The following is a 12,035-nucleotide window of genomic DNA, read 5'->3' as shown; positions in this document are numbered from 1 at the left end:
ACACCATTTAACAAGAATTTCAACCAAATAACAATAAAAGCAACATCTGAAAAGAAAAACATGAAGAAATTTAGTTCCCAGTTATTGACCAGATGTTTCACTTTCTTTTCCCTTTTGCAAAAGCAGCTTCCAGTCTATTGTGACATCTACAGTAGCAGCATAGTACAATGAAAGCAATTCTCTTTGTAGGATGATATACAGAAAAGAGCTATTGAAAGGAATTCAAAGTAGTCATCACCTAGCTTTGTGGACAGAGAGAAGCAGTCCCAGGGATAAAAGATTTGCAATGGATAGAAGATGAAAGTCCAAACTAAATTTGGATTCATCAAAGACCAAAAGCTGACTGAGTGTCCTGAGTGAAAAGAAGAATATCCATAGTGAACAATCATCGGTCTTCTTAAACGTGTTTTCAAAATGCTACCGTTTAACTCTAATTTCAGAGCTATAAATGTCCTTGGCAAACAAGGCAGACAGAAGTATAATCACCCCACAAATATATCCTTGGCAACCTCTTCACCATTTTGACTGGCTAAATGACCACAAACTTGTTGGAACAGGCTTCTTGCTACTGTTTTGGGAATGAGAAGAGGAGTATTCATGAAGGATGGTATCTATTGAAATTTTCAAATGACCCATTTTGAAAAGAATTGGCTAAGATTTTCATTAAGTAAAATAAGGTATTGAGTTGTAACATAAGAAAAGCAATAAGCAATGGATGGGAGGAGAATGTGAGTGGGTATGGCCTTAGAGGTCACCTGTAGTCTTTCTGTCAGTGAACATAGCCATATTTTTCTGCACCTTGCACCATACTGCTCTTCAAAACTCTGCTGCAGTTCTCCCCCAAGAGGTCATCTAAAATGAAGTCCCATCTGGCTTTAATTATTCTAGTCTTTCACTTGACAATGAAATACAACTGTCCCAATAATTGAATGGGTATAGAAACTAATCTTTTAGCATTCAGGGACTTGGGAATGCAAGCAGAAGTAAGGCTGTTTTTTCAGCATTCAAATGGCTCTCTAACAAATCCAAAAACCACTGAGGCTTATCAAGATTCAAGTGTCAAAAGGGATAAAAAGTAAAAATGTAAAGTCAAGGTATAAATGACCAGAAAACTCATTACAGTGAGACTGTGATCCTTGTAACTAAAATCATTTTGTTTTGACAACTTGAAAAGGCAGTAAGCTAATCCCTATCATGAACTAAGTTTGTTTATTCTGCATGTCTTGAGTCAAGATGCAAATATTTTTGAAAGGCCTATCTGATAACTACTAACTGTACATTTTTTATGTTTCCACCAGTTATGTATTTATTAGTCTTTGTCTCTCCCATTAGACTGTCAGGAAATGAACTGTCTCTTTAATTTCTCAAGCTGTTCTGTACAGTCTATAAAGACAGTCTGAATTTATCAGTTATGAATATTTTATTCCGTCGATTCTCTATTTTCACATTCCATAATACACATTTCACACTGGTTTATAGATTAGATATACAAAGAAAACTTTTGAAGCCATTTTTTTAAAAATGGAATTTCTAATTGCCAAACTAGTACACTACATTTAGTTTCTTTTACACTGTCATTTTGTACCAAAATAGACTGAGTTTCAGTTTTAAAATTATTTTAAATATGAGTTTAGTTTTAAACGTTAATCTGCATGATCTCAGCAGATATTTTCAACAAAAATAATTAGATTTTCTCTGCATACAGGTTCATGTTATATAAAAGATATCAAGAATTTTATAATCATACAATAAACCTAACATTTCTTTGTAATAAATTTTATGTTCATACAATAAAGCTAACATTTCCTTGTAATAAAAAGCTTCGATGGATTCCAGATGTTCAACTTACTTACTGTAATGACCATCTAATATATCACAAGGTAAAGAAAATCTATAGGGTCTAAGTGACGAGAGACAATTTTCCCCCATGACAAATCCAACTAAGGAGTTTAAGTAAAGATAAATACCATGCCCCATCATAAATGAAAATATAATTTAAATGTTAATTCATCAGTTCAAGATTATCTACTTGGCAGCCAGGAAATAAATGGAAATTATGGTATATTTGAAACAAACTCCAAGTATTTAAAAAATTCCTTAGCCTATATACCTTTGTCCTTTTTATCTATTTACATTGCATTTTCTTGGACAAAATGGAAGCATTTCTTTTCATTATATGCAGCATCTGAAAAAATAACACTTATACCCAGGCACTCAATATTTTTAGATCACTGATGATAGTAAGATATTTAAATCCTAATAAATACTAAATTATCCAAGCAACAGTACCAGCCCACATCTAGGCTTAATTTTGTACATCCTCAAAAGTCATTATCATAAATAATCAGTATCCATTTAGGGTTTTCTGGTAGTAACACTGAGAGATTATAAACAGAATTTTATGCTTTGGAAAACTTCAAAAGGTCTTCTCCCTCCCACCAATATTGCAATAGATTATACTTAAAATACTAAGAGACACACCAATAAATACACCAATGAGGAGAGAGAAGAAATTCTTCAAACTCAACCTTTACTAAGATTTTTTTTTGGATCTTTAAAAATTCTTCCACATAATTTAATTTTATTGTGCTTTCCTTATGTTCACATAAACAAAATTACTTTCCTTAAAATGCTAGTATAATGCTATCCTGAAATTCTTTATAGATTCAGTGCTATGCCAGATTTGTATTATGATTTCTAAATATACACTCCCCCCTTTTTTAAAATAAACTTCCTGGACCACTGAAGTCAATCATGGCTATATGACTTACTTTGTCCAATGAAATATAAGCAGAAGTGGTGTGTCCCATTTGCGTGCAGAAACATTAAGAGCTAGTGCATAGGTCACCATGCTCTCTTTCCTTTTTGCTGTGATGACCAGCAGTGTTCAAGAAGAGGCTACTCTGGGCTTTGAAGTGAAGAGGATGTGGAGTAGAGCTATAGCAAACCAGGATGGACATGGAGTATGAGCAATGGACATGAATGATACTAAAAGTACAAATATTTCCAGGTTGTTGATTATTGCAGCATAATCTAGCTTAACTTGACCAATACAATCTTCCACTAAATTCAAGGGGTAAAAATAAAACACACATGCAAATGAAGACCTAACCAACTCAGAATTTAATGCAATAACTATTCCATGAGGTTTTTTTTAATATAAGCTCTATGCTCAATGTCAGGCTTGAACTCACGACCCTGAGATCAAGAGTCCCATGCTCTAGACTGAGCCAGCCATCATTTAAAAACTCCTGAGGCCAAGCCCCAACATCAAGAGTCTAATTTAATAGGTCTTAGGGGGCACAGATATCAGTACATTTAAAAGGCTCCTTATTTTATTCTTTTTTTAAATGTTTATTTATTTTTGAGAGAGAGAGAGAGAGAAAGAGAGAGAGAAAGAGTCAAAGCACAACCAAGGGAAGGGTGAGAGAGGAGACACAGAATCCGAAGCAGGCTCCAGTCTCTGAGCTGTCAGTACAGAGCCTGACATGGGGCCTGGACTCACAAACTGCAAGACTGTGACCCAAGCCAAAGCCGGACTCTCAACCAACTAAGCCACCCAGGTGCCTCAAAAGGCTTCTTACTTAATACCTAAGGTAAAGCCAACTTGAAGAGCAATAAGCAGAAAGTATTACAATGTCAAAGCATGGATCTAAGTCCTGGCCACCCCACTTATGTCACTCTCTCTAACTGAAATTTCATTTACTCACTTACAAAATTGAGATAATGACATCTGGTCTACCTACTTCACTGGATTATTGTAAAGAACAAATCTGATAATATGTTGTAAAAAGCCAACCTCAAAATATCAATGTTAATATTCCCTGCCCATTAAATTTTATATAGATCCTTTGTTCTTGCTAATAATTTTTAAATGTCATAAGGAATAGTGTTTAGATGATATGGTTTGAGGGAGGGGTTACAAAAGTGAACATAAGAGCCCAGGGCAGTATACATTTCAATTCTAAAAGGCAGTTCAGAATCCTTGTAGGGAGAGACAGCAGGAAAAATATTTGTGTAGAAAGTTTAAATGTGAAGAAACAGAAAGCCTAATGAGATGTTTAGAAGGGTGAGGAGAGCTATAGAAAACAGTGAGACATTAAAACAAAAATTAACAGTTATATTATTAGTAACTGCTGCATAGCCCAACTGTAGATAAAAAGGCATTAAAAAAGTTTGGGGATGGCACCTAAGTTGGAGCAAGATACATAAAATAGTTACAGAACCAAAACCAATAAAGGTATTTAATCAAACCTTTTGATTTTTCCAGCTTAGGTACTTTTATAACTCTCACTCTGGCATTACATAGTCTCATAGCATTATAGTCTATATTCCTTTATGGCTCAGGTTTCCAGATTTGGTATGAAGTCAAAATTGGAATTTTTAAGCTAAAAAGGCATTCTTAATGATACCCAGAAATGTACACATGGGTTTATTTGGGGAGGGTGAGCAGACTAGACAGTAACGGTACTCTTTTCTAGCTCCAATGCCAGCCCTCTCCTCCGAGGCTCTGGTACTCTCCACCATAACTCCTCTCCCCACCTCTCAGAAGACTGGTACTGTCACCACTGTCACCTCCCACCCCACTCATTTCCCTGGAGTTGTAAGAATTAATAGGAGGGGAAATAGGAACAAGCAGCCTTAAAATGTAGAGGACTAATTGTGTATTTGTAATAATTACAATATAGCTGGATTTCATCAACTTTGAAGGATCATTTCTTTTTTCTGTTTAGCTCTCTTTAGATTTTCATCAGTATCACAGTGAGTTATAGCAGCTAAATCAAAAATCTGTAGCCCTTTTTGGTGAAATTTTAAGGGGAAAATGAATCCTTTCATTCTTTCAGCAATCATTTATTTGCCAGGTACTGGAAACACAGAGATGCATGAGGCAGAACCTGCCTTCAACAAGTCTCCAACAGCAAATCTTTTCTTAAATGTATTGTTATTACTTTTGGCTTTATTCTTTAAAGAGAATAATAACAGTACAATACAAATGGTAACATACAGTAACTCTCTTCTGAAGTTTATTTTACCACCTACAGGGTTAAGAATCACCTAACCCATCTTTCTACATGTTTCCATGTACAGAACATAGCAACAGTGGTAAAAGATCTATCTTTTCAGGGTCCTCGTAATTTTAATAGCCTCTTGAAAGGTGAACTCCATTATAAGACACCATGACAAACTGACAGTAATTCAGAGGGTAGGATGACAATTAAAGTACATTACATAAATGAGCAATAAAACTTCCAGAACAGAATGTGGTACAGTTATAAAGATGAGCATGTACATACCGTATAACACAGCAATTACCTTCCTATGCAATATACTTAAAAGTAGGTATATATCCAAATATTCATGGTCAGGAAAAGGGATAAACATATTGGAGTATATACACACAATTCAGTATCATATGAAGTAAAAGTGAATGAACTACAGTAACAGGGCAAAACATGAATGAATTGAGAAACACACATCAAGTGAAAAGAGTAATATGCACAGTGATACCATTTTTACAAAGCTCAAAGACAAACATAATTAAATGGGATTTCAGAAAAGTATATAAAAATATTTAGAGGGAAAAAACCCAAACAATCTGAGAAGAGGCAAGGTGAGGAGATAGGGGAGGAGCACAAATGTAACTAAAATAATATTGGTAATGTTCTATTTATTAGATGACAGCCATAAGTATTTGATTTATTATTATGCTTCATGTCATACACACACACACACACGACATGCATTCTTTTGTGTATATATAAAATATTACATAAATTTAAACATATAATACATGGGGGCACCTGGGTGGCTCAGTGGATTAAGAATCTGACACTTGATTTTTGCTCAGATCATGATCTCATGGTTTGTGGGTTCTAGCCCTGTATTGGGCTCTGCACTAGCAGCATAGCACAGAGCCTGCTTGTAATTCTCTCTCTCTTCTCTCTCTGCCCCTCCTCCCGTGCATGCACTTTCTCTCAGAATGAATTAACAAACTTTAAAAATATAATACACAGAAGAAAGAAGATGTTTGAGAAAGAGTATCCTGCCATTTGCGATATAAAAGAATTTGATTACTACACAACACCTTTAGTTCTTCTGTTATTGCTGATGGTGATACTGTCTACATCTTTAAAAGTGTGTTGGCAGGATGCTCATATAATATAGTCTAGGTGTTTTAAAAAATAAAGTTATGAAAACAATCAATTTCAGCATTCACTTTCATATAATATACATAAGTTTTTAGGTTTTTGTTCACAAGTCAGGCCAATGGCAGAAAGCTGGAATAATAATAAATGATTATGTCCCAATGTTCTAAATACTGCTATCCTAAAGTCTTAGCATGCGGTAATTTCATCACTCTTAATTACCTTTTCATTCTGAGCCTTCAGTAAATTTACAGCTATCAATAAACATTTTATATTTTATATCAAGAATGAGGATTTCTGTGTGTGTTTATATTTGTTTTGATTCTCAAACTACATTCTAGGCCTTTTAAGAGATACAGGCATACATATATAATATAATCTCAGCTTTGCAAATTCTATTTATTTTTAATTTTATATTTGTCTTCAGAATAAAAGTCCTCAAGGGGCGCCTGGGTGGTTCAGTCTCTTAAACATCCATCTTAGGCTCAGGTCAAGATCTCACAGTCTGGGTTTGAGCCCCACATCAGGCTCTGTGCTGACAGCTCAGAGCCTGGAGCCTGTTTCAGATTCTGTGTCTCCCTCCCTCTCTGCCCCTCCTTTGCTCGCTCTCTGTCTCTGTCTCTCAAAATAAAATAAAGACATAAAATTTTTTTTAAAAGTCCTCAAGTTATCTAGGTACTGTGCCTAATAGTTATAGATATAACTGATTCACTATATTAGAATTATATAGAAAAATTTTAAAAGACACTGGTTTTGCTTCTTCACAATCAAAACAGGCAAAGAAAACAAAGGATTAAGTATAATTACACTGAATTAAATATGCTGTTTAAATACAAAATAAAACAGAATCACCTTTCATGTTTCCATCAACAAGTACGCTAAGTAATATAATACACATTGTTTAAAATTTACATGTAAAACCTGTCCTGGTTTTTGGTTGAAATGTCCCAGTTTTAATCTCAAAAGCTCCAGTCTAACTTTCAGGTCACCTAGAATGTCTCATTCAAGAAGGCCTAAGCACTAACCCCAATGTAGCAAACAATTATTTAAAGTTGTGTCTGAGATGAATGAGACATTCTTCTAGCTGGGCTTTTATAGGTTTTAATACTGACTACACGAGACCACAGAATATATACTGTGCCTTTCCCAGTATAATTTATATCCCCAACTTTAGAACTTTACATATATTTACTACCTGAATATTAATATCCCTTTTATAATAAGCATTCTGTAGGACTGAGTATTACACACTGGCATTTTACCTTTACATATTTTGAGTTCTCCATTTTCAACTCTAAGTAAGTTAAATATGTTGGACAGGGATGGCAGGTTCACAGGAGATCAAAATTCATTCCTGTTTTATGTCAAAATATCTTCCAGAATATGAAGCAGAGTAACAATTTGCATTAAAATCTAAAGAACATCTTAAATTAAAGCAGTCTTTTTTAAAAAAGTACTCCTTCTAGAAATAGGTCTTTCTTCACTGCTACTCAATACCAAAAGTAAGCAGAGCACCACTCCTTTAAATATCTGCAGAATAAAAACTAGCTGAGTTTAGAGTTTCCAAAGGTTCCTTTGCATATAAGGTAAGTAAAATGGACATTTATTAAGCTCCCACTAAATGTCAGATTATGGGCTAGATCTTTCATCAACTCATCACAACCCTAAAATGATCCAACAAGGTGTGATGCACTTTTACAGATAAAGAGTATCAGAGAGGTGAAGCAATTTGTCCAAGTTCATATAGTGTGTCAAAAAGCAGAGCCAGGATGATGAACTCAGATATACTCTATATCAAAGCCCACTACCCTATTTTGCCATAAAATATAAGAGTAAATGATATAAAATGTCCACTAAGAAGGTAAAGGAGGTACTATTCACACTGATAAACTGTAATGAAGCAAAATATAATAACTATTGTCAGAAAACTTATAGGCCAAATTTCCTTGCATTAATCCTTAATGAAGGGAGCCCAGGTGGCTCACTCAGTTGAGTGTCCGACTTCGGCTCAGGTCATGACCGCATTGGGCTTCCTATTGTCAGCACAGAGCCTGCTTCAGATGCTCTGTCCCCCTCTCTCTCTGCCCCTTTCCTGCTCATGCTCTCTCTCAAAAATAAACATTATAAAATCTGTAATGAACTTTTCTTTGATTATTTTTAATATTTATTTTAATTTTTTTCATTTATTTATTTTGAGAGAGAAAAAGCATGAGCAGGGAAAGGGCAGAGAGAAGAAGAGACTATGCACTGTCAGCGCAGAGCCCCATGCAGGGCTTGACTCATGAGTGTGAGATCATGACCTGAGCTGAAATCAATAGTCAAATGCTCAAGTGACTGACCCAGGTGCCCCAAATGTTTATTTATTTTGAAAAAGAGAGAGAGAGAGAGTGAGCAGGGAAAAGGGGCAGAGAGAGAGGGGAGAGAGAATCCCAAGCAGGCTCCACATTGCAATTGCAGAGCCTGACTAAGGGCTTGATCTCACAGACCTTGAGATCATGACCTGAGCTGTAACTAAGAGTCACATGCTAAACTGAGCCACCCAGACACCTCCCCTTAATGAAATTTTAAAAATCACTTCTGGGCTATTGGGGTGCCTGAGTGGCTCTGTTGGTTAAGTGTCCGACTCTTGGTTTTGGCTAAGGTCAAAATCTCACAGTTGTGAGACGGAGTCCCACATCAGGCTCTGTGCTGGGTGTGGAGCCTGCTTAAGATTCTCTCTCTCCCTCTGACCTTCCCCACGCCCCTCCTCTCAAAAGAAAAAAATCACTTCTAGGCTATTTACTTTTACAAAATTCTGCAATCTTTATTTTTAATTTTTATTTTTTAGTATTCACAAATAATATACTCTAAGAATTTAAACCACAAATATCAATTAAATAAATCCTAGAAAAGCTCTTCTTTTCTCTCAAGCATTTACTTTGAGTAAATAACACCCTGATTAAGATAAAACAGGTTGGATTAAACAGCAGGAATACATTTTAAGAAGAGCAGTACATTCAATATGCTTATTTATACAGGGGCACCTGGGTGGCTCAGTCAGTTGAGCATCCATCTTCAGCTCAGGTCATGATCCTGTGGTTTGTGAGTTCAAGTCCCGCATTGATCTCACTGCTATCAGACTGTCAGTGTAGAGCCTGTTTCAGATCCTCTGTCCCCCTCTCTTTGCCTCTCCCGTGCTTGAATTCTCCCAAAAGTAAATATTTTAAAAAATACTTATTTATACATATATATATATTTTGAGAGAGAGAGAGAGAGTCAGAGAGAGCAAGCAAGCACAAGCAGGGGAGAGGAGCAAAGGGAGAGAGAGAATCTTGTGAAAATTTTTATTTAAAAATGTATTTTTAGAAAAGACTTCATAAATAATTTATTTTTAAAGATTTGTATTTAAGAGTATAAAGGAGGGGTGCCTGGGGAGTTCAGTTGGGTAAGTGTCCAACTCTTGATTTCGGCTCAGTTCATGATCTCAGGGTTGTGAGATTGAGCCCCACGTTGGGCTCCATGCTGAACTGAGCCTACTTGGGATTCTCTCTTTCCCTCTCTTTCTGCTCCTACCATGCTCGCATGTGTGCACTCTCTCTCAAGATAAATAACATTTAAAAAATAAAATAGTATACAGGTAAGAAAAATGATTAGAAAACAAACATACATAATTTAGAGAGAATTGTTCATCAAAAATAAACAGTTGCAGGACACCTGGGTGGCTCAGCTGGTTAAGCATCTGACTCTTAATTTTGGCTCAGGTCATGATTCACAGTTCCTGAGACCAAGCCCCACATTGGGCTCTGAACTAACAGTATGGAGCCTGCTTGGGATTCTCTCTCCCTCTCTCTCTGCCCCTCCCCAGCTCTCTCTCTCTCTCAAAATAAATAAACATGGAAAAAATAAATACTTTCAATATTGATCTTTGAAGATTATTTTTTCCATTTTCTTCAATAAAGATTTAAAAATAAAATAACACTGGTCAAGCTGGCTATTATTAAGAAGACAAAAAGTAACGAGTACTGGTGAGGTTGTGAAGAAAGGGCCACTCATATACTTTTGGTAGGAATGTAAATTGGTACAGCCATTATGGAAAACTCTATGGAGTTCCCTCAAAAAATTAAAAATAGAACTACCATATGATCCAGCAATTCCACTTCTGGGTATTTATCCAAAGAAAGTGATAACACCATTTCAAAGAGATATATGCACCCCTATGTTCATTGTAGCATTATTTACAATAGCTAAGATAAGGAAGCAAACTTAAGTGTCTACTGATGGATGAGTGGATAAAGATGTTGTACATATACAATGGACTATTACTCAGTCATAAAAAAAGAATGAAATCTTGCCATTTGCAACAACATGGACAGACCTAGAGGGCATTATGTTATGTGAAATACATCAGAGAGAAAAAGATAAATACTATATGATTTCTCTTATATGTGGAATCTAAAAGAGCAAACAAACAAGCCTGGGTGGCTCAGTCAACTGAGCATTTGACTCAGTATCGACTAGGGTCATGATCTCATGGTTCATGGGTTTGAGTCCTGCGTCAAGCTCTATGAAGCCAGCACCAAGCCTATTTGGGATTCTGTGTCTCCCTCTCTGTGCCCCTTTCACTCATGCATATGTTCTCTCTTTCTCTCTCAAAATAAAATAAAAACTAAAAAAGCAAGCAAACAAACAAAACAGAAACAGACTCAGATATAGGAAACAAACTGTTGTTTGTTTGTTTCCCAGAGCAAGAAAAAGTTGGGAAGACAAGCAAAATAAATGAAGGGGACTAAGAGGTACAAACTCCCAGTTATAAAATAAGTAAGTCATGGGGATATAATGTATAGCATAGGGAATATAGTCAATAATATTATAGTAACTTTCAATGGTAACAGATGGCAACTAGACTTACTATGGGGCTCATTTCACCATGTATAGAAATATCAAGTCCCTATTCTTTATGGTTTTCCGTATTTTTAAAAATTAATGAATATTGTCATTTTATAAACTTAAAAAAAAATAAAGTTCTAAAGAATATGAAAACATGAATTCAAAAAGATATATGTACCCCTATGTCCCTATGTTTATTTCAGCATTATTTGCAATAGCCAAGATATGGAAGCAACCCACGTGTCCACTGATAGATGAATGGATAAGGAAGTGGTGTGTGTGTGTGTGTGTGTGTGTGTGTGTGTGTGTGTGTGTGTGTACATGTAATGGAATATTGCTAAGCAAAAAAAAAAGAATGAAATCTTGCCATTTGCAACAACATGGATGGATCTAGAGGGTATAATGCTAAGTGAAATAAATCAGTCAGAGAAAGACAAATATCATTATGATTTCACTCATATGTGAAATTTAAGAAACTAAATGAACAACAAAAAAAAGGGAGACAAACACTCTTAAACAGAGGACAAACTGTTGGTTCTCAGAGAGGAGGTGATTGACGGGGGGATGGGTGAAATAGGTAATGGGGATTAGAAGTATACTTAGCATGAAAAGCACTAAGCAACGTATAGCATTGCTTAGTAAAATAATTGTAAAATTATTTTTTGTAATTGTAAATTACAAAATTGTAATTGTAATTGTAAAAAAATTGTAAAATAGAGATTTTACAAGAGGATTATCAGCACCTTCCCAAAGCAGACATATTTGCCTTGGGATTAACAATTGCAGTGGCTGCTGGAGCAGAGTCGTTACCCACCAATGGTGCCATGTGGCATCATATCCGTGCGGGCAACCTTCCGGACATTCCTCAGGAGCTCTCAGAGAAATTATGCATTCTACTCAAGAACATGATCCACCCTGACCCAAGGGAGAGACCTTCTGCAGCAGCTCTGGCCAGAAGTCGAGTTCTCCGGCCCTCCCTTGGGAAAGCAGAAGAGCTCCAGCATCAGCTTAACTTGGAAAAGT

At 35.8% G+C, this 12,035-nt stretch overlaps 1 protein-coding gene across 1 annotated transcript in view; it reads right to left on the bottom strand.

Moving 5' to 3' along the window:
- The window catches only part of CNKSR2 (connector enhancer of kinase suppressor of Ras 2), a gene marked incomplete at its 5' end in the record, with an annotated part of 194,760 nt that overhangs the window by 174,181 nt on the left and 8,544 nt on the right, over nucleotides 1-12,035 (bottom strand). The window lies entirely within an intron of this gene.

The sequence above is a fragment of the Hyaena hyaena genome, unplaced genomic scaffold, assembly GCF_003009895.1.
Source record: "Hyaena hyaena isolate Hyena2069 unplaced genomic scaffold, ASM300989v1 scaffold_1158, whole genome shotgun sequence".
Lineage (NCBI taxonomy): Eukaryota > Metazoa > Chordata > Mammalia > Carnivora > Hyaenidae > Hyaena > Hyaena hyaena.
Note: the sequence above shows the minus strand (reverse complement) of the source record. Positions and strands in the feature narration are given on the sequence as shown.